The 24,907-nt window shown below is 37.2% G+C and overlaps 1 long non-coding RNA gene across 1 annotated transcript in view; it reads left to right on the forward strand.

The window, feature by feature from the left end:
* Positions 1-8,685, forward strand: part of LOC110676086 — a 175,069-nt gene extending 166,384 nt beyond the window's left edge. The window contains exon 3 of the long non-coding RNA XR_002500057.1: positions 7,810-8,685. This is a non-coding gene — a long non-coding RNA (uncharacterized LOC110676086). The remainder of the gene's footprint in view (positions 1-7,809) is intronic.
* Positions 8,686-24,907: the final 16,222 nt, after the last annotated feature.

Here is a 24,907-nt window from a genome sequence, read left to right on the forward strand (position 1 = left end):
GACAACCAAAATGTAATTGTTACGAAATCACCTTTTGCGTTATTTGATGCTTATATGTGCAAAATATCCGTATAAGATGTTGTCAAAAGGCCTTATGCGTACAAAAGTGGAGGCAATATATGTTCATATTTTGTATGATGAAAGTTGGCATGTAATGCGAGCGTGTAGTTTTCTTTGCGACCTAATGTGTAATCTTATTCAACTTTTTTTTAATAACGAAGACGACTGATACAATATGATTAGACTTACTTTGAACGTGTATACGGATCGAAACAAAATGTATTGAAATTTCGTCACTGAAACGATTTTGTCACCGTTTTGTGCAGGTGTGATGTTGTTTGTGCAAATAGACGAGTTTTGACGATAATTTTTTTGTGATTTCTGGTTGGCTGTGGAATCACGAGTGATATCAAGTGTATAAAGGTGCGATTATTATTGAGCGTGTGAAATACGGCAGACTTCAGTGGGCTGGGTCACTTAGTGCGAATGTCGTAAGAATGAATTGCGAAAATAATATTCAGTAGGGAACCAGGCAGAGGTAGGCGATTTCGTGAATGACCCCGAAATCGCAGGCTGTACGCAGTGGAAGAGGACCTGACGAACCTAAACGGCATCGGCAACTGGAGAAGTATCGATCAAGACCGAAGAATAATGGCGTGACGCTTCGCTGTAGCCATCAAGATACAATGTAGGTAGGAAGGGATCCATGCAAAGGTGATCTTGCATGATATTTCGATCAACGCACACATCTGCGCTCTGTTTTACTGATTTCATCGACCGGAGTGCCTCAATAGAACTAGGACTATCTGAGAAGATGAAGAAGTGGACTGTAGGCATATTAAAGAATATCCCTAAAGCGAAGTTGATTGCTTCCAGCTCAGCATCCTGAACTTTACAAGGCTCGTGATGTTTTCGGAAGGCGGAAGAGTTTTCATAGTAGACAGCGATGTCAGTGGATCCATAAGGGCCGTCAACAAATTACATAACGCTCTATGGGGGGAGGGGGGTATAGGCTCAAGCATTACGACTCATACAAAAATTTGAAATTTTTCATTCAAAAAGCGTTCTGGACGGGGAGAGTGGGTCGAAAATTTCCAAGTTTAGCGTTACGCAACAAATGAACGCTGCCTTAATATGGGACCAGCCAATGAAATATATCTTGTGGGAATCGAAATTTAGGAACTTTCTGTTGAAAATACGTAGAACGGTTGTACCTACCTTACCTTGATGGCTACAGCGTAGCATCACGCCATTGCCGGGCGTATTGTAGAGCTCCATCTTCGTCGGTCTTGGGCGAAACTTCTCCAGTCGCCCCGAACGTTTAGGGTCGCCAGGTCCTCTTCCACTGCGTACAGCCAGCGTATTCGTGGTCATCCCCGAAACCGCCGACCTCTACCTGGTTCCCTGCTGAATATTATTTTCGCAATTCTTTCTTCCGACATTCGCATTAAGTGACCAGCCCACTGAAGTCTGCCGTATTTTACACGATTGATACTATTCGCATCTTTGTACACTTGATACAACTCAGCACGGTTGTACCTACACCGAAATTGATATGGGATTCCATGAATTGTTAAATTTATGGACAAAAGAACTGATATTGGTAAAGCGTACACGTCGAGGGTTAGAACATGAAATACTTTCCCGTCAACAAGAAAGTAGGGTAACTCGGTGTTATACGCCCCCCCTCCAATACTTTACGAATCATTCGTGAGACTGTCTCACTATGAAAATTTGACAGTTTAAACGCGCAGCAAAACAGAGATAATGCAAAAAGTATCGAAAGTCGAATTTCGATGTAATTTTTGACGCAGAAAAAAAAATGATCAAGTTGTCCTTTAGGTATATAGTACGATAGAAGTGACGTCACATGTTTACAATCAAACTTGATACTTACATCAGCGAATAGCCTGCCTTGTTATTTTTAATGCCGTGGTTAAAAGTATAATCATGTTCTTCTATTTGGGTCACACAAAATATTTACACAATTGTGGGTTTGCTTGGGCAGATGGAATGCGCAGGAAATGGATTTGTAAAGCCAATGACAGATCAAAATTCAATGTTTTGAAATATTAAGAGGAAAATTGCCATCATCGTTTTCGTATGAATTGAGAGGCTTTTTTCAACAATGTCCCCAGACTAATATTCATGTGAATGTATCACTATATACTTGGTAATTTGATTGAATAATTGCAGTTTAAATATAATTCGGAAAAATTTACTCAATTCTTATCGTAAAATTCACTATTCGTCTATTTTTATAGGAAATGATCGGTGTTAAAACGGATGGAAGTTTTCCTGAAAGTATTTGTAACTAAAATCTTAGATAATATATTGTTTGAACTCCGAAGCTTCATGATACTATAAAATGAACATATTGATGTAGAAAGAACCATTTTTTTCCTACCTTTAGAAATTTTAAACGAACGTTCTATTATCGATTATTTGGTAGTGCGGTAGAAGCTTACGTAAAATATTACGCAACTAGGGATGTCATGTCTATTACGGTTGGAGGACATAAGGTCGAATGGACAAAAGGTCGAATGGAAAAAACGTCGAATGGACAAAAGTCGAATGGAGAAAATGCTCTTTTGAGTTTGAAGCGTGGATTCGACACATTTTTACTTATAGCATAAGCCTAGTTTTACCGCTGAAAATATTATTGTACACTTTGTTGCCAACATTTTCATCACAAGTTTTTCCCTTCTCATCTGTGATTTTTCCTTCTTTTAAATGATAGCTGTTCTTTAGAAGTATCATTTGCTTGGATATTATTTTCCATACAAAAGATTGATTGCTTTCTATATGATACATGTTCATTAGAAATTCGTCCTTCTTTTAAACATTGGCTGTTCTTTTGAGATTTTATACAGTTGTGGACACTTGTATCGACTATTATTCTTTCTTTCAAACATCGCCTCTTCTTTATAGACCGTAATTAACATTTTGCTTGTTTTTTTTTCAATTGAAATTTTGTGTTCTTCTAAACATCGGCTGTTTTTTATGGTTTGGAGTGTTTATGGGCATTTCAATTGCATGTTTTAACAAACGATTTTCCTTCCTTTGAAGTTTTGCTGTTCTTCAGGTTTATGCATTAATATCTGACTGTTGGTTTCGACTGATTTCAATTAACATCAGGGACTAATCATCATCCTTTTTTCTGGCATTATTTTTCAACTGGGACAAGGTTTGTTTCCCTGCTATACATGCATTGACTGAGAGCTTTACCTATCATTCGATCATTTTGCATTGAATGCAATCTCCTGCATCGTGTTTCTTACAAGGACAAGATCTGCAACACGACCGGTGAGAAGAAAACTCAGGGAGTGTGAGTGTGATGTCACATCACCGACGACCTGAAATCTGCCCATGCTCTGCATTGAGGTTTACAAAGGACACATACATTACACTTGCACTTGGGCCCATTTCTCTTCTTTGAAAGAGGCAGCAGAAATAGCCTCGGCAAACTGCTTCCCCTTGCTGTCTTGAACATTGTTACAGGGGACCAGTCTCGACAAAGCTAAACCTCTACAGTCGAGTCTTGATCGGCACGCCATAGATGCTGCAATTTTAGCCTAATCTGAATAGGGCGCTTGCAGCAAACAAAAGTGTGCCCAACGGCTCCCTTTGATTTTGCTGGGTAACGGTTTGAAACGGAAAACACGTTACGAAACGTTTCCCAGCAAAATCAAAGGGGTCCGTTGGGCACACTAAACAAAGGCTGCAAGTGCCCTATGACAGCCTTAGTTACTGCATTCTAGCACACGGCATCACAACACATAGTATCTCGATTGGCCTGCATGTCGATGCTGTATTTTATATTTATCAGGAGCTCATACCGTTTTGTCTCAAATTCCGAACAGACTCATATTCCGAACACTCGGTTTTTGTATGGCGATTTGGTTGAAATGTTTCGCTGAAATATATCACCAAATAACGAGGAAATGGCAGTCAATTCCAATTCAATTTTAACGTCTCCAATATAATTTATACCGCGGGAGTAGTGATGATTCACTAGTTTAAGACCAGCAGAACAAGCTTAGATAAATTTATTTGTGAAATTATTCATTTGAAAACGATTTATTCGTGCTGTTCGGAATTTGAATCAAGGTGTTCGGAATATGAGACAGAATGAACACAGTGTTCGGCATTTGAATCAAAATGTTGTTCCATATTTTTACATATAAACAATACTAAAACTAATTAAATCAACATAATTATTAGTACACCCAACAGCCAACAGTTAGACTTGGCGAGGAAATTAAAATTTACACAAATATCATCCGATTTATGCCAATCAGATGCATTTGAAGTCACTGTTGTCCTTAAGTGCTCGGAATATGAGTCAAAACGGTAAATGTGCCTACGAATCTTCAACCAAACCATCTTTCAACGCATCAGAATCATAGTGTGCTGCGCTAGCCGGAGGCTCAAGAAAATTCTGAAAGCGAACGAAGAGGCTTGTCTCTTACACTACTCGGAACTGCGCACGCCATCGGTATCGGTATCATTCGACAGAGCGTATGTGAAGCATTCAGACACATCTCAAGAAAAATGAGAAACATCAAAATAGGTCTCAAAATGTGCACTGCACGGGCGATCCTGAAAGAAATTTGGCTCCTGCAGATAAGGCTACAGCACGTGTACAGTAACTCTGGATACACTGTGACCTGAGAAGTGTAAACTATTTTCACCACAAAAAGATCATTGAGCAGAACAGAACGGTTTTTCTGAATAGCTGCGCGTTTTTCATCTACAGAGTACAGCAAATGCTCTTCAAAGTTATTCTGTTGTAATGAATACATAATTTAACCAGTTCCGATATAAAACGTGATCCGCAAAAGAATATTGTAAGCTTCTTTAACAATTCAACGGTGTAGACATCACCTCCAACTAGGAGTTAAACAGGATCAGTAACATTGGGCAACAGGTAACACATAGTCCAGTTGGTGTTGCTTTCAATCGCTTCTTATTTAGCTTGTCTACCTAAATTTTGTCTGTTTAAGCTTGCGTTCTTCCAATAATTTTGTCCATTCGACCATTTTTGCCATTCGACCTTTTTAGCCATTCGGCCTTTTGTACATTCGAAATTTTGTTCATTCGACCTTTTGTCCATTCGACCTTTTATCCATTCGACCTTTTGTCACTCGAACTTTTGTCTATCCACCTTTTGTCATAGATTCGTCTATTACGGCTCAAACTAGCTGACGGTTTTTTGAAAATAACTGAAGGTTCTGGTGGGCTTCGATTCCACGACTCCCAATATGCTAGACTGGGCGTGTTAACAAACTACGCCACAGAACGGGTAATGATTCTGCAGCGCAATCGGCCAACCTGAAACTAAAGTCCGTCACGACCCCATATTCTCCTTTACAACCCACCATCTCCTTAGGCTCTCTTAGATGTCCAATTCGACTCTTCTAAGCGTGCCTACGAGCGACAGTGAGAGATTTTATATATAGCGTCGCACTTTTGCCTTGCTTGTACCCCACTACTCATAAGCCAACGTTGGCTCAATGAAATGGTTAGTATGGGTCCGGCTTTCGACCTGGTCGTATCTCGTCAAATCAACCCCATTTGTGATAGAGCGATCGCATATATTGCTGGTATTTGTTAAGGACATTGTCGAAAATGTATTGTACATCACTTTGAAAACTTTCTGAGGAATTCCTGATGGACTTTCAGAAATCAGGAATCATACGTTTAAGACTTCTACATTTTTTTCGAAACTCCTATAATTTACCTATTTTGAGATTCCATTAGAATCTTATTTAGAAATCCTTGAAATCTATCATTCCTTGACTCCTGTTTTTCTAGAATTTTGCCAGAAAGCCTCTAGAAACTCCGCCCTTGTATCGCACAAAAATTCAAACCAAGAATATGGATTCTGGCCATAATTGGTAAAATTATTTCTTGGGAAGATAAATACAAACTTCTTCATAAATATCTTTGTGAATCATTTCCCCCTTCTCAGTTATTTTGCTACATGTTTCTCTACAGATTACTTTACTGATGTGCTTATTTTGGGAGCAAAAGATTTTCTGTTTTTTTTTTTCTAACAAATTTCCTCGAAAGATTCGAAGGCAAGAGACATTTCAAAACAATTTTCTTTCCAGTTCATATATAACCGGGAATTTGAAGCAAAATTTCAAGAAATAAAACATAAAAAAAAATTACGCAATTTGTGATGTATTTTGGAAATGCTTTTTAAGGACTTGTGATAAACTTCACGGAAGAATTTAAAATAGAGTTTTGGTAAAACATATTTAAAGAAACTCACAGATGAATTTCTAGTAGAACTTTCAGTGAGATATCCCAGTATTAGATATGACAGAATCAATGATTTTTTGGAGGATTATCGAAGGAAAACTGAACTTTTAAATATAAAGTAGTATTTTTTAGGTGAACCCGCGAACATATTTCAGAATCAATTTGCTAGGTAAAAGTAGACATAGAAGGAATGGATGTCCACCAGGAGGAATTCGCTTTGAAAGTATGAAGAAATCCCACAATATTATTTGACTAATTTTCATGAGATTTGCAAAAAATCTTTAGCCACCCTTTAATATTTCTTGAGGAATTTGATTGTATTTAAATTCTTTCAAGAATATCGAAAAGTGCTTTAAAAAACTTTGCTACAAATCTGTTGGAAATCAATCAATAATTTATGAAATAATAGGTTTTCCTGAAAACTATAGTTTCAGTAATAAATTTATTCATGCGAAAATACTTAAAACATTGAATCAAAATCAAAGAAAGAATTTAATACTGGAATAAAACACTATGGTTGATTTTGTTACATATTTTAGCCATTCATCTGAAGAAAACTTGCCCATGCCGAAATTTCTTAAAAATTAAACCCTATTCGACAAAAATTCCCGCTATGTACTGTCTGGGAAATTCCTTTTGTAATTTTGCCTTTTTTTTTCAATTATATTTTTCGGACATATATCGATTTGAAAATAATTTATGGATTTCTTTAGTAAATTCATCATAATAGTGTTCGGTAAGGGTATCCTCTAAAAACATGAGATATTAGAATGCAGCGAATATGCTGCTTTTTGCTAAAACAACATTATTTTGGATTATTCAGAAAAAAAACGAATTTTGGTAATCAAATTTCCAGGATATTGATGTTTTTTTTTAATCACGGTATGTTTTGCAACGGAGATGTCGAAGAATTGCGCTTATCGCATACAACAAAAAACTTATTCTAACAGTAAACAATCGATCGACAGCTGGGCGGTTAAGTTTTCGAATGTTGCGCAATTCACCGAAGTCAGAACAGCCACGCTGATGCTGTGTAAGACAAGCGAGGTTTTCTCACTATAGTTGTACAATATACAATAATAGTTTGTTAGTTAGTTGAATCGATTTTTAGTTCATGACAAGATTCATGTACATTTACTCAGAAGATTCTGTTTCATGGCCAGGCCCATACTCTAGAGCACAGAAAACTGTTGTCTCATGGAGCATGATGTCTTCCGTATGTTTAAGTAATTGTTTGTAGAGATAGTATTTTTGTCATTTGTTTGACAAGTGCGTTTTGAGCCAAACTAGAACCCATGATATTTGATCGAAGAAGAAAGGAATTTGTTGGATGCCTGGAAAGTTGTTGCCGTTGGATACGTTCAGTCTTTTCATGTATGGGACGAGGTTGGGATTAAACTTATAATCCTTGCTCAGTAAGCATTAGACAACTGATTCAGCCTAGGTTCTTAATTTCAAGACTGCTTAAATAATGTAAAAAGCTTTTGTTAAATAAAAAATAGCACTAAATTGCTTTCTCTTCTTTCACATTCTTTGCAGATCGCCTCTAAAGCATAAATTAACAACAACATCGCCCATTAAAGCCATCTGGTGAACAATCTACGCTTTAATTATGAAAAAAGCCAAGCAATACCCTACCATCCCTTTGCATTAGCGCACCGTTTGCAATAGCAATAGAAAATAAGCTAACAAGTGCAGCCAACCCAGAAATATCATCCACCGTAAATCCCATAATTTGCCTTTTCTACCGGAAGTGTTTCTTAGCGTGAGAGTGTGCAACAGTGACACCAATGACCCAGTTAAACCATGTCCCGGCTTTTGCGGAAGCGCCAACATCGTAGCGAGCAACAATTGAAACAAACGGCGGCGTAACTCAACAAATACCGGTGGCACAGTGTACCAGCGCTCGTCGTGAACTATCATGGAAAATGTCTACGCAAAAGAGCTCGCTGACGAAAGCTACGAAACAAGTGCCACAACAGAGGCAGACGTTATGCCTCGGGGCATCTGCAAGTCTGTCGGAGGAATCAGGATGCCCAACAGATCTAGCAGCACTCACAGCGTCCGGATACTGTCCCCAACGCCAGTGGCCTCACCCACCCCTTCTATCAGGGGACGACATCCACCGCCGACGTCTCCTTCGCTGGCCACCCTCCCGTTGGCGGAGGTAGCAGTTTCCACAATCAGTCTCTCGATGAAGGAACCCAGCATCCAGCTTCAGCAGCAGCAACAGCAGGACGACAATCAACAGCAGCACAAAGAGCTGCCACCGACATCGAAAAAGCTACAAGGAAACAGTACAAACACCAGCACCACTATCCCCAGGAAGCCGAAGGTGGACTTTGTGCGCTTTGACTCAACCGAGATTCATTACACGGATCACGATGAGGTGCGGACGAAAATTTCGGACGAGATTAAAAGGTGAGTGAGCGAAATTTATCAATTGTTTAAGGGTAGACGGTTATGGAATCATTCAAACATAGAATGAAATACGACGGAAGTACTGTAATCCGAGGTAAAATTGATCAGTGTTTCTTTTCAATACTTTTCAAAAATTGTGGTTGGAATGTTTGAGATTTGAACTATACGTTTATTTAGCTTTCTCAGACATTGGAAAAAAAAATCAAACTGTATGTTCGGTTTTCTTCCTTTGTTTTTCTGACTTTTTTCCCTGAAATTCTTCGTTTTTTTTTGTACACGAAAACAAGTCGGAACACTTCGAAACTGACTGGTAAATTTTCACTGACAGATTATTCTTAAGCTTCCAATTAAAAATCTGAACGTTTTCCTTGAAAAATATCCCAGAAAATTTGAACGATTATTTGCAGCCAAAAATTAATTGATCGATCAAATTTTCAGCGCGATTTTCAGTTGTCGTATTTTTCTACTATTGAAAATTATAGATAAGGCTTGGTTTTTATGGGATACCCTATTATGTGAGATAATATGCTATAAAATGTATCCCTCGGTTTGATGTCAATTGACGTACATCCAACCGAGCAGGTATGCACTGTTGACACGCACACCACTGACGTATGCACGCAGCAGCCCAATTAAAATACTAGTTCAAAGCACAAACTACCAGATACTTCATATTGGTACAATTTTTCATAGCTTTCACGGAGCATCTGCTAAGGATTCGTGGAACAACGAGTACACCACGGAGCACAATATGAAAACCACTGGACTAGAACAATGGACGCTGCAATTTTTCTTCTTCTTGGCATTAACGTCCCCACTGGGACAGAGCCTGCTTCTCAGCTTAGTGTTCTTATGAGCACTTCCACAGTTATTAACTGAGAGCTTTCTATGCCAAAGTTGCCATTTTCGCATTCGTATATCGTGTGGCAGGTACGATTATACTCTATGCCCAGGGAAGTCAAGGAAATTTCCATTACGAAAAGATCCTGGACCGACCGGGAATTGAACTCAGACACCTTCAGCATGGCTTTGCTTTGTAGCCGCGGACTCTAACCACTCGGCTAAGGAAGGCCCCAAAAAACGCTGCAATTAGATTCTCTAAATGGGGCTTGAGTTTAGCTAACCATTCTCAATGTACACAAATCGAGAGTTCAAAATTTAAAAGTCAATAATGGTGCTGGCCACGTCCTAACGGTCATCAGGGAAGTAAAATAATATTACCTCTGCATCTCCACAATTTTCATGGAAACGATATTGGGTTAGAGGGATAAGGTAAGGATCTGGAGTCATTTATAGTTGGTAATGCGATCCATGCTAAGTTCACGCCTAATCGGATTTCTGATACGCTCTCCGAAAAAGTGGTCTTCGCTTGCTTCGGACCTCTTATTTCCAGTAAAAATAAAATTTTCATAGTTTTCGTTGGTTTATGAGTCACATAAAGACAAATGTGCTTCGGGGAGATCATTCATAATCAAGCAAATCATAGTTCCATAAAAATAGTGATACATTTACGCAGAAATTAAACTCAATTTCACAAAAATCTGGTGGGCTTCGTGACCGTGCGGTTTGTGTTACCAATCATTTGGCGCATCGAGTCAAGTAGTGTGGGTTCGATTCCTGCTGCAATCTGGAAAATTTTTCGTCAGGAATGTATCTCGACTGTGCCATTGGGCGTTGCATGCTAGTTCCTTTGTCAAGTGTTGTGCTTCCTTCAAAGGGTAAATTTTCCATTAGAAGCATTAACGTATGGTGTCTTTTTTTTCTTTTTAATCACAGTTTTCAAAAGTTCAATAGTTCAAAATTGAGAAATACCGTTCATTTATAGAAAGTGATGCAACGAAAAATGCTTATTCGCACCCTTCACAGGGAGGATCATCCGATCAATGTTTCCCCGTTGTTCAAAGATACCCCATTTTCCGTCAAGCATACGTATATCATCGCAGTTAGAGTATAATAATGTTTGCCAAAGTGTCAGTTATTTAAACGTTGTTTTCCAGAATATCAGAGATGCATTCCTCAGCTGATTTAACGCTAGGAAAAAAAAAAAATATCGCTGACAGCAATTTTGTGGAACTATATAAATTGAAATGGAATGGTGTCTGAATGTCACGAAATGGCTTGCTAACGAATCATCGGATTTACTTAAATCTTCTACAAATAGATTCTTGAAAAGTTCCGACGTGTATGTATTTAAAAAAAAAATCAAAGAATTTAACGGAAAGACTAAGAAAAACAGGAGAAAATTGACATTCATTTTGTTGAATTTTGTTCCACATTACCAAAAACCTACTGCGTGACAGAACAAGGTTTTTTGGGTCAACTATTCATTACATTTATTTAGTTAACATCTAAACAGACTACACTGAATCAACAATTTCACGTCATAATACTCGGTTCGGGGCAGCATCTCTTCGTCCTCGGTTCTTCCCCACGTTCGCTAAATCGATAGCATTTGATCCGTCCACCTAGCTCGCTGGGCTCCACGCCTCCTTGTAAAGGGTGTCCACGATGAAATTGTCACACAAAAAATTGATTCGCAAATTTCCAGTTTTCTTCCGATTGCTATCAAATTTTCAGGGATTGAAAAATAACTATTAAACATCATTTTACCATTTAACTCGTATTTCATTTACAGTCCATACGCAAATGCCCGCATCTTGGCCTTAACCCCGGCCATAAGATTCTGCACAACCTGGTGAATCAACCGTTTTTTGCGTGTAAACCCATACTTTCCTCAGTTCCTCGACTGTCTTCACTACCTTAGGTCGTTTAAGAAGGTGCTACTTCATAATCGCCCAGTAGGGTAAATTGGTATAATGCGCCCCAACCGGGCAATACGCCCACTTCATTTTCAAGAGATTGAGTATTAATCATTGATTACATATCTTAAATGTCCGCGAAAATATGATGTTGCGGATATAAGATCTTTGCGAAGTATGAACAACCAATAGAAATACCAAAAATATCGAAAATCTGCTTCTTGGCGTAAAATGTTGGGTCCGATAGGCAAGCCTCGTTGTGAATGAAGCCCATCCTTTAATATTGTACTTATAACAAAAAGCTTTTACCGGAAGACGACTACTAATGGACCCTTTTAAGCTTAGCAAGTGGTGGAATTCTCCTTGGAAACATTTCTACAACGCTGCGAAACTTTTTCTACGGGAGGGGCATATTGCCTGGTTTGTTTTGAAACGTCAAGATTTGGACCGTTTACAGAAAACGTCTTGTACTTTTTTTAGAAGCTACCTGGCAAGAGAAAGTTGCATGCAGAGCATGACCAAACACTTTGACACCAAAAACTATAGAAGTAGTGCATTTGCCACTGCGATAGAGCAGTTTTTCCATAGGGGGGGCATATTATACCTGTTTACTAGAGAATGAAAAGTCAGCAACCAAGCGCCTCCATGACTTTTCTCTTTGGCATGGAAACGCTCATTCATGTTCATGAGAAAAGCTTACGAGTTAGACAAAGAGGGAAATATTGTTAAATTATAATGGAAAATAATGGAAAATCTATGAGTATGTGTATTTTTTGTCGGTTTGCGAGGAAATTAAAATTACCAAAAACTTAACAATACTTATTCGAAGCTGAAATTATTCACAGTTTGCATCACATGTTGGGTAATTCGCCATGAAAAAATCTGATAGAAGTCTCATTGCTACTACACTATGAGGCCCATGTAGAATCTCAATATGACTGTTATGCGGTACATTTAGTAATGTGATAAAATAACTTGTTATGTGTTTCGCATTTTGTAAAAAAATCTCACAGATTTCAAAAAGTTGATTGAAAGTTTTCATAATTTATGGAATTTCACGGTATTAATTCGAAATCATCAAAAATGTCGAATGTGTTAAATATGCAGTTATAGGCAAGAAACGTTTCTAAGTTCCGTAAGAATATCTGCTTTTGAAGCAATAAGCACCGTCTACTGTTGCTGAATTGTCTCAGTGTTATTGATTCATAATGTGTTTTGAATTTTTTCATAAAGTTCATGTTCAAGTTTTGTGTAAAAGTGAAAAAAAAAACACTTGTGCTTAAAGGCATTAAATAACTTCATGGACTTGGAAGGAAGCAGGTCGTCCAAGCAAGGATAACATAATGGAAAAGTATTGTTACCCATTCACTGGCCTTGAATATGGAATATTGAACTAAACTCTAGATTCGATGTTTTTAACAGGACGTCATGAACAATATAATCATGGCTCAAGGAGTCAAAATTTATCATAGCTCATAGGTTAGAAACATAATATATTTTTGTAGCATAATGTTATAAGGCTCCATCCATAAATTATGTAACGCTCTCTAGGAGAAGGGGTAGGAGGCTCAAGCGTTAGGTGTCAAACAAAAAAAATATTTTTTATCATACAAAAGGCATAGTTCATATTCTTATGATTTTGATGTAGTTATATTGTTATGATTTTGATTAAACTATAACAAGGCGCCGTATCGCTTACTATAGGTGACAGACGACGGAAGATGATTTTGGGTAATACTTTGTAGGCCGCATTTAGAATGGTGATCGCTTGAAAGTTCACATAATCTAACTTGTCGCCTTTCTTGTAGATCGGGCATATAACGCCTTGCTTCCACTCCTTCGGTAGCTGTTCCGTTTCCCAGATTGTGACTATCAGCCGATGTAGACAAGCGGCCAACCTGTCCGGACCCATCTTGATGATTTCGGCTCCGATACCATCTTTGCCAGCGGCCATGTTGTTCTTGAGCTGTTGAGTGGCATTCTTTACTTCCCCCATCGTGAGAGCTGGTTGGTTTCCACTGTCCGCTGTGCTGACATAGCCATCGCCTTCGCTGTCCTGACCTTCTGTGCCTGTGTTCTCTGCGCCATTCAGGTGTTCATCGTAGTGCTGCTTCCACCTTTCTATCACCTCCTGTCCTTCCGTCAAGATACTTCCATCCTTATCTTGGCAAATTTCAGCTCGCGGCACGAAGCCTTTGCGGGATGTGTTGAGCTTCTGGGGATTTTTTTTATTATCGTACAAATTGGGCCGAAGGGTCTCAGATTTTCATGAAACTTTTTCCACAGGCAGGGCTCATGGATATAGGAATAAAAAAAAATAGAGAAAAATTTAGGGTCGCCTATTTTTCCGGAAAACTCAGGTGGAAAATTTTTGTTTTCCCTTGACACTACTTACTTTGAAAAATCATAACTCAAGAACGAAGCATCGTAGAAACAAAGTTGTTATATGAAAATTTAAGCAAATTTTCTCAGAAATCCAAAAAAAAAAATATGAACTGGAAAAAGTTTTCCACAAAATTTTCCACCGTTAGGGAAATTCATAAAGAAAAGCTGGAAAATCTATGCCCGAACTCGCGAAAAATTTTTATTAAAATATTTTTGAGAAGGAAACTTTATAAACATCAATTCTAGTAACTTTTAGGATGTACTTTTTTTTTGTTCCTGAGTTATGGTCAATTTTGTGAAAAATGACCATATTAGCCTTTTCTTTGAAAACCCATATTTCAACCGAAGCATCAGAAAAACAAGGTTTTTTTTATTAAAGCAATTGCAAATTTTCTAAAAGATCTGAAAGAAACGATATGGGATTGGTTTTAATGAAGTATAAGTCGGATTGGATTATATTTTTCATTAAACATTACACCGTTAAGCAAAGCTGAAAAAACTGTGTCTTTTCCATTCCAAGGGATTCTTTCTTTTCTATGGAACAAATAAGATTCTTTTTATATTTTTCTTTAATTTTATTTATTCAATTATTCAGTACATAACTTACATTTTATCTTAAAACTATCTATTTTTTCAACCGGGAAGATTGCCTTTGGTTGCTACCACCAGAAGATTTTCGTTTCTTTGTAGTATTAAGAACAAAGCATGCTGTATTTTCTTGGTTTTCATGTGCATCTGAGAATTCACTCGCAAAAATGCTTCGTTCGTCTTTTGGAATAAATGAATGATATTTTTTTGTTCCAGGAATTGGAACAAGGTTAGAAAATCTCTCCTGAAGTAATTTTTCAGCCTCTGAATAGTCATTTTCAGTTGCATAGATGAATTCCCAATCTTTTTTAAATTGGTCTTTCACCTTTTGCGACACAGCCCAGTCAAAAAATTGTTTGGCGTTATTAATTTCCGCTGACTTTCTAATACTAGCATCTCTAGCCATTCGCTTAATATTGCCACCGATACCATCACATGGACCTATTCCATGTGAGGTTAGGAAAAAGTGCCATTCTGCTCTAATTTTAAAATCATTTTCATGGTTGCATACATTTTTGAAATTTGATTTATTTTTGTACTGCTCTCCGCAACCATCAGAAAGATAAATGATTTTTTCAAGCTCAGGAAATTTATTTTTCAATCTTGAAATTAGTTTTGTTTGAAAAGGATAAACTGATGTCGTGTTATGCTTTTTATGTCAGCAATTACAACAAAATTTAAGACTTTGATCGAGGATTTGTCTTTGTAATAAATTACAAATGGATGTATTGTTACTTGAGGTCGTACAAAGTAATGGCTTTGAATGGAATCTTGTATCACGCACGAATAATTTTCCGCGAAATCCATCTGGCACATTATTTCTTTGTTTTCAACTAGTGATTCCTTTTTAGCTCTTATAAATTTATTTTGTTTATCTGCTTTGAATTGATGCACAAGAAACTTCTCTGTGAGATTTTTCATGTTTTCTATAAAATCATTTACATTTTCCTCTTTGTTTATAATTTCACAACGAGGAGAAATAATCCAAAAACAATACTTAACTTCTTCAACGTTGTTTTCATCTAAGCGATTGGCAACAAAATCTAATTTCTTTAATTTACAATCCTCACAGGACCTCAAGTAACAATCATCTGTAGTATCTGGACATATCATTTGACTAGTCAAAAAGGTGTCAAGTTTTTTTTCTGTATTATGAACTTCAAAGCAATTAGTTTTTTTCAGTGCATCAACCATGAATTTCATATTCTCATGTATCATGCAAACACAAACATTCATGGCCGATGAATCCTTTGTATAAACACATTGTTTTGGTTTAAGTTTCCAGAACGATGTGAATGAGACAGATTCCTGTTCACTCTTACAGGTTTCCAAATATTGTTTATATAAAGTATCCAAAGGGTCAAGCAAAAAGCGTTTTTGAACATTTTGGAGCACTCCATTGGGTAACTTAATAGATATGGTATCTTTCAAGCCAGGAAATGGCCGACTGATATCATCCCTTAGGTAAAAATTTGAAACTATGTCTTGGACATCTGATCCATGCGAGGGTCGTCCTACTTTTGAAAGTGGTTGAATCCCTAAATTGTATTTTTTTGGTTCAGTTATAACGTGTTGAGACACGTCAAAATGAGCTTTAACTTTGGCATATGACCAATTCCTAGGAAGTAATTTTAGAAGTTCAATTTGCTTGTCAGGTTCGGCTTTTGTAACAGCTGAGATCAAATTTAATAAAACGGAATTAAAATCCTCTGTAACATCGACAATATTAGGCGGAAACCAAGTCTTTATTTTACTCAAAATTTGATTGAACATTTCGTCCATAGAAGCATTGCGATAGTTACTACTAGAAGCATCAAAACGTGAAGATTTTACTTGCAAAGAAATTTCCAAGAATTTAGCAAGCTCTTGTATTTTTTGTACATTATTTATAGAACCAACTGACTCACCCGAGGAAGGAGTTTCCTATGGCGACGCCAACGAAGATAGTGGTGAAACTTGTTCCTCAAACGCCATTGCTTCTGGAAGATCCGTTACGAGAGCCTTCTGGTCACCGGTAATGGAGCACTTCACGCAAATTTTCATCTTTTCCGTAATCCACCGAACTCCATTCGAATGAAGCTTACTGATGAGGCCTTGGCTGATCGATCGTAAATTTGTCCTTACTGATTTGTGGCCGTCCAGTCCGAAGGGGTTACAGCATAAAGAATTGTATTCGTAATATTGAACTTTGTCCATTTCAACAGCTTCGGGAAAACTTTTTTCACTTTACAAAAAATAATAACGAGGAATATACAGCTGATAGACAACACTTGCACTTTCTCACTGCTCTTTGTTAGTTTTTGGTAAACTTATGATTCTCTAGCCATTTCAACGCTTTAAGCTTGAATTGGTAAATACCTATTTGTCATATTGTCTACCCATTTATTTAACTGTCAATTTTGAAGTTACCTAACAGGAAAAAATTGCCTACATTCTGATTGAAGAAAACTTTACTTCTATGTAGTTTTGTTCTTAAGAAATTTTGTTTATGAACTTATAAATTTGTTAATATATGGTTCAAACAGCTCATCCTTGCAATATTTGTTCATGTTTTAGGAACGAAAAATGAGCGTATTGAAAAATATTGTAGGATTGGATCTTATTGATCGCTCTTTTCAAATATACTTTGTTTGAAAGCTGGAATAGCTAATCGGGTTTTCATTATTTGTTTTCATAAACAGTGAAAAATGTCCTGGGAAACTGATTCCATTTCAAAAATTTTATATTTTTGAGATAATTTGAATCCGGTTCGACAAGTCATGATGAGTCTTGAGTCATGAGTTTTAAACGAAAAGGCATGTATGGCAAATCTTTGCATTTTTTACAAAATTGACCATAGATCAACTAAAGAAAAGTACATCCTAAAAGTTACCAGAATTGATGTTTATAAAGTTTCTTTCTTAAAAATATTTTATTAAAAAATTTCCGCAAGTTCGAGCATAGATTTTCCAGCTTTTCTTTATAAATTTCCCCAACGGTGGAAAATTTTGTGGAAAACTTTTTCCAGTTCATATTTTTTTTTGATTTCTGAGAAAATTTGCTTAAATTTTCATATAAAAACTTTGTTTCTACAATGTTTCGTTCTCGAGTTATGATTTTTCAAAGAAAAGTCTTATATGGCACATCTGGACATTTTTCACAAAATTGGCCATAACTCAAAAACGAAAAAATGATTAAAGCTTACAAAATTACCTTTTCGAAAATATTTTTTTGAAAATTTTCCACGAGTTCGGGCATAGTTTTCCGGCTTTTCTTTACAAATTTTCCCAACGGTGGAAAATTTTGTGGTAAACTTTTTCCAGTTCATATTTTTTTTTGGATTTTTGAGAAAATTTGCTTAAATTTTCATATAACAACTTTGTTTCTACGATGCTTCGTTCTTGAGTTATAATTTTTCAAAGTAAGTAGTGTCAAGGGAAAACAAAAAAAATCTACCTGAGTTTTCCGGAAAAATAGGCGACCCTGAATTTTTCTCAATTTTTGTTTATTCATATATCCATGAGCCCTGCCTGTTGAAAAAGTTTCACGAAAATCTGAGACCCTTCGGCCCAAACCCGTACGGTATTAAAAAAAATCCCCTTCTGATAGAAATTCCGCGTTTCTTGAGAATGGTACAGCAACTCCAAGAAGTTGGTCCAAAGAGATTCTACTGTTTCAAATAAAAGTCTATCGAATATTTACCAGAACATATTACATTTTTTATATCACCGCTAAACCTCATGGTTTACGCCTCATGCTGAAAAAAAAAATTGTACTCGGCGTTATCTAAATGGGATGGCGTTCACCTTACCTCTGGAAAAGCATAAGGGCGACGATTCATAACATCACTCCTGACGCTAATGAATGCAAACTGACCGCGTACCGAGCCGTAACGAAACATAATTATCACTGACGATACTGCGCCGTAGTTTGCACACCGTAGCTTCCAAAATCAAACCCTTCGTAAAGTTCTCAAAAAAAAGGGTAGCTTGGAAAAGGACAGTCGAAATTACGTGGATGGTGGTTCGGCACACTAACGTATGTAAATAGTTGTTATCAAGAATAGTTGTGAGGTATTTGGGAGAACCTGATTCAACAGAATGCTGGACATGTAATCAGCTTGAGTGTTTGCATATCGTTTGTAATGAGGTGTAATCAGCTATTTGGGGGAGAGCTTTGGTTTGCAGGAAAAGTTGTAGTAGTCAGCGATTTTGCCATCATGTCACAATTCCATCCTTTAAATACTCCTCCCCATGCATCCTTACCCTTTTTTCTTGCAGCCAAAAATACGTGCTTTTTTTCTTTATCTTTCGAAACTTTTACTCAATTCTTAGATATAGCACCGAAATATCGCTATTTACTAAATTGAGGCTGCTGAATCCATTGCCGTTTTCAAAAATACCATAGCAAGTCTAGTTTTTGAGATATAGACAGTTAAAAATGCAAAATTTGACTATTTCAGCCAACTTGCATACAAGTTTCCCAGCTTGTATGGTAATTTATTTGACTAATTTGCCACAGAATTGAAACTTCATGCGAATAACCATTATTATCAGCAAAACTCATAATACTTTCGTTGCTCAAAAGCTATTTTTTATGGTTTCGAAAAGTATTGTATTTTGTCATATGGGAGAAGCAAAGAATTTTGTGTGGAGACTACAAGCAAGTTGAAAAAAATCGATTTAATCTAAGTTTAATCGTTCAAGTTCAACCAAATTATATCTGAAATGAAAGCTGAAGTCATACATTGCATGCTTGATGGATTAGATCACAAAAAAGTTTAATAAATCATACTTTAAATTTCATGTGCACATCAATGAAAACAGTGGTTTATGCAACTTTAGCGAGCTGTAGCTAAAAATTGTGACGTGCTAGAACATTTCTGAGAACGGCGTCAGATTCAGCAACCCCAAATCTACTAGATACACATAATTTGATCCTTGAGACAAATATCATTTTTGTTACGCTGTGTTATAGATAAGCAGAGTTATCCTAAGGCCTCTCATATACTTATGGGTTTGTACCTCAAATCCTGCAACATTTTTTTCTCTAGGCTAATTAAGGAAATATGGTTAAAATGGTCATATATAGCGAAAATAGGTAATTGTAGTATATTACAATAATCATAAATAACATTCACTCATGGAAACAATGAAAATAACGCTTGTGTATGCTTTATTCACATTGTTATCCTGAGGTGATATATCAATAAGTGTTTGAAATTCTATAGAAATAAGCCGTTTGTCTCCTACGATTTTTATTTTTGTTGGCAAAATGTTTTCTATGAACTTTGATTGATACTAAACTTTACTAAGTACTCAGTACTGCAACACTCAGTATTGCAACGATTTCATACCTTTGGTGGATAATGCACACCGCACTAGTTATTTTCGAGGATCTACGCATAGCATGAAATCTATTTTATAAACACATCCCGCGCTATTTTTTGTTGCGATTTAGGAAATTAAGGTACAAACTTACAAGTATATTAAAGGCTTTAGAATAACTTTTAACACTTGGCAGCTAACTTAACAAGCAAGATTTTGCAGTAAACTTTACCTAGAATTGTTATTATTCCATCAATTTACAGGAATGTTAGAAAACAAAGATCGTTCTGTATATTAACGAGTAAAAGGAAGTACAGACTGGTTGACATTAGGCTTTGAAAATTGTGGTGGGTTGAAAAGCTGCAGAGAAGACCTGACTAATGCCCTTCTTGCTACTCCAGCATTCCACTGACAGTCAAAAGCCGTTATTTGCATTGTTACTCGCGCCGAGCTTCACGTTACCAACTAGTTGACCGACAAGTGAACGAACACCAGCGTCATATTTTCCGAGCTATTTTTTTGATTCCGTACAGAATACATCACAAGATGCAGAACCAGCAACATAAATAGCTACGCATGCAACGCAGATGGTAGACAATACGTGCGAAGTTCTGTGACAGCGTGCAAACAGTGACCCGAGGTGGATGGTAGCGAAGCGATTTTGTTCACAATCGGCGTCGCCGTTGCACAACAGCCGGAAACAAACAATGTTGGGTCAAAATTTGTTTTATGGCCTCAAGAAGAAATATGTAATCTTAATGTACTCATGACTCAATACGAGTAGTTTTCAAGTCAAAAAGTATCAAAATTACATAAGTGTAATATGCAATATTACTAAAACATTTACAAATTTTAATAACAGTGTTTAACCATAAACTTTATAACTTTGGAGAATTCCAAATACATATATGGATTTTGTACTCTATTTTGATATCATACTTTTCATTTGTTTTACTATAGCCAAATTGACGACCAAAATTTGAATGAAATATGTTATGTTATTACAAATTTAGTCGAGGAATAAATGAATAATTGAGACAGGTTCTAAATAATAAAATATATAAAAAGCTCCTAATCATTTTAGGTAGTTCTGGTCGCTTCTTCGCTTGGTGCCCGATCATTGTGAATTGTCCTGATTCTCCTGGACCATCTAAAGTGGCACTATGCACGAACAGCAGCTGTTTCCAATGTGCCAGTCGAGGCTACGCTTTGTGTTGTCCTAGCAGGTCCGTCCCACTCGGGCTCAGATTGGGTACCACTTCTAGTACTGCATTTGGTCCCTCGGTAGTGCAAAAGGTACCCAAGTTTGACAGATCGCAGTACACTTTGAACGGCATTCTAGATTACCTTCTGAGCCATAAAATTTTCGGCAACTGCAAGGGACATGAAAGTCTTTAATTTGTCTTTGGTCCTAGTCAGCGTAACTGGATCTATTTCTTCATCGTAATTTATCCAGATAGGAGAATCCTCTGATACGCGCGCAGGGAACTTTTTGCGTACCGGCAGGTTGCGATGCCACAGTGCAAGTAGACACGAACGGGGAAAAAGACGACGGCTGTGATGACGTCATTGGGCAAAACATTACACGGCTTGCACGAGAGTGAGCACATGTTGCCGTGGTGAAGAGAGTTAGTAGGATAGAGAATTGTGATTTGGAGACTGGAGAGTCACAACAGAGAGATTGGGAGCGTGAAACAGTTGATAACAAAAGCCGATATCAGTTGGGGGTGCTTTTGGTTTATCGAGAGCGACAGTGTTGTTGAATATGGAGGAAAACATTATTTAGAATATGGAAAATTGATTTAAATCGTCGAAAATATTGAAAATATTTTCTTTTTCGGAATACATATAGCTGTAAATATTGCACATTACGACTTTAACTTGAATGTACAGCTAGCATTGAGAGGCTGTCCAATAAGCATAAAACATGTTATGGGAGAAGAGGGGTCTTGGCAAAGACCACTGTTCATTTAAAATTTTAAATTTTGTGTGGGGAAAAGATCACAAAGGAATACTAGAAATAAAAAAACAAATGATTACGTGGTTGGGGTTGATGTTAATACATTGACAAACCATAGCGCATTTTAGGAGATTTCAGTGAAATCATGAATGCTGTAATATCTTCAATCTATTTACGAAAATTTTCGAATTATATAGACAAATTTCATTGACGTTGTATTCATTTAGAGCTACGCAGCATTCGTTCAACTCTTTTTCATTAATATTTTTATGATTCGGAACATTGAAAGTTGTGTTGACGTAGAGTAACGTCATTAAAATAGCAAGGTGACATATCTTAAATGACAATATTGCTCATGTTGATCCAAGAGAAAACCACAAATTTTCAAGAGCACAAATTAAGAATAGAAAACATCGCTCTATGCGGGTAAGCTAATCGACTAACCACCTCCAGTGAGTAATCAATCAATGAACATTCAGTCCAAGTGGTTTTGGATCTGTTTATGCATGCTCTTGAAAATTCTAAATGCGGTTTAGATTCACCTTTATCTCATTGTCAACACAAGAATAACTTGACGTTTTTATAGGCAGTTTTATTCTTCGAAGCTTAGTATTAAACCAGGTCCGTCCCACTCGGGCTCAGATTGGGTACCACTTCTAGTACTGCACTTGGTCCCTCGGTAGTGCAAAAGGTACCCAAGTTTGACAGATCGCAGTACACTTTGAAAGGAATTCTAGATTACCTTATGAGCCATAAAATTTTGGGCAACTGCAAGGGACATGGGGGTCTTTAATTTGTCTTTGATTAAACCGTATAGGCCTGAGTGAAAGCAAAAATATTGAAACCCTCACCGCTCAGCGAATTCTTAACGGATTCAAATGAGTTTTTGTCAGTTCACTGGCCCACATATCTAGTTTCTAGAAGTGGCCAAAGGATCTCGGAAATATTATTGTGGCCAGAGTTGTTCCGGCGGGTCACTGGGTCAAGTCGGGTAAAAAATGGCTATTTTTTGGGACATGCCAAGTTACCTGTATTTATTTGCAATGACAATTATTTTAATTTGCATAAATCATTAAGATCTGATATTCAACATTAAAAATGAAGAGTTTTTCACCGTTTAAAATATATCGGATTTGGCCATTCGGACGTAATGGCCAGAAGAACCGGCTGTAGATTTGTTGGGTACTAAACCGTTTCAATTCTCGAAAGGTAGAAATCAAACATAATTGTGTTCTAAAATGAGTTCCCATAATCATGGCACAGATGTTCAGATACAAATTGACCACTTTATCGTAAGTTTGAGGCCTCCCGGGACCCGAAAATGGTCATTTGTGGGATTAATCAAATGCAAAATTCATAGTTATCCAATTCAATCGTTTCTCAAAAGGTTCACGCTGATGTAATTTTCTTAAAATTCCGTCATGTAGTGGCCACATTATAGCCGATTCCGGAAATTATCTATGACTTTAAATTTGCCTACCTTCAGGCACAAATGCACAGTACCCTTCTCACCCGACCTGACCCAGTGATCCACCGAAAAAACTCCGGCCACAGGAAAATTTCCGCGTTCCTCTATCAACTTCTAGAATTTAGATATGTGTGCCAGTATACTGACAAAAAATCATTTGAATCCATAAATAATTCGCTGAGCGGTGAGGGTTTTAGATTTTTTGCTTTCACTCAGGCCTATACGGGTTAAAGTGACCATAAGGCAATAATGCATATTTTCAATTTCGGACAAACGGCATTCGGCCAAATGGCATTCGGCCAAATGGCCTGGAACATAGATTCACCAAAAAAGTCGAAACAAAGCTTCATAACATAGTGTTTAAATTCGCGGCTATAAAGCAAAGCCATTCTGAAGGTCGATTCGCATATAGTTCAGAATCTTTGCTGAATGGAATATTTCTCAACTTCCTGGGCATAGAGTATCATCGTGGAACCTGTGTAAGTTGCTCTGGAGTGGCCACATCAATGAGTACTCAGTTCATTCTTCGTTTATTGTAATTTCATTTCGAATTCATGAAGATTAAGACGTCGCACGGTATATTTTGGAATTGAAACGGAAATGTCCCTAAAGATGCCCTGGTGGATCCTGTGCTATTGAGTGGTCACATCCATTATTACAATGTTCACCCTGCATTCATTGGCATATTTATTATAATTCCTGAAGACTGGAACGTCAGACGGCAAATTTTTCTCATAAAATCAAATTGTCCCAAAAGATGCCCTGGCGGATCCTGTGTCAGGTGCTCTGGAGTTGTCACATCTATTGATACCGAGTTTCTTCGTCTATTCACGACTACGAAGCTGCTGATGTTTTCTTCGGTTTTCTGTGAGAGATAGGGTAGGTGTACCAGTTATAGACATAGTGGTTCCCTATTTCGCCATACAGGATTACTTGTTTATTTTCACATTTTGAAAGATTTTTTGTGTTGTAGTAGTAAGATTTAAGATATATCTTTATGTTTATGTATTCAAAAAGATTTAAAATTTGAAAGTTATCGAAATTTCTCGTATGGCCAAATAGGGAACCACTATGGCCATAACTGGTACACTTTCCCTATTTTTTGCCTTTTATTCGCGCACACGACGACAGTTCCTTACGAGGTTGACATCTGAAATATGCATGCTTACTTTGATCGGCAATGACTACAGACGAGTCACGTGAATTAGCTCGAATTTGCACGGCCGTGCAAAAAAAGTTTCCATACATTTTTTTCCACCAAAACCTTATTTTTGCATGAAACGTCGAGAAATGGTTTTCCTTTTTTGCACGGTTTTTGAAATTTTGAACTGAAAACTTTTTTTGCACGGTACGCATCCCCCGTGCAAAAACAGAATCGGGCTTTGTACCGATTAAAGGATCATAATACTTAGGAGTCTATTTATAGGTCGAGTCGGTCAAAAACGACTCGTCTGGAATCACTGACCACCCAAAATTTCGCTCGTCACGACTCTCTCACTCGAGATTTTCGACAGTTGTCACCCTATGTGATAGGATTACTATGGTAGTCTATGGGTGACTTCTTAAATATGCATGTCTACTATGGGGCTCTGCATTGTTTTGATTTTGTACGGGGTTTTGACTTTTACTGGCCTTGTTGTTTACAAATTTTCTAGAAGAGTGAAAAAGAGAGCATGATTTTTCCCATACTGCCCATCAAGGCATAACTGTCCTAAATGGAAAAAGTAGCCATTGAGAAAATGGCTTTCAA

Source organism: Aedes aegypti, chromosome 2, assembly GCF_002204515.2.
Source record: "Aedes aegypti strain LVP_AGWG chromosome 2, AaegL5.0 Primary Assembly, whole genome shotgun sequence".
Taxonomy (NCBI): Eukaryota; Metazoa; Arthropoda; class Insecta; order Diptera; family Culicidae; genus Aedes; species Aedes aegypti.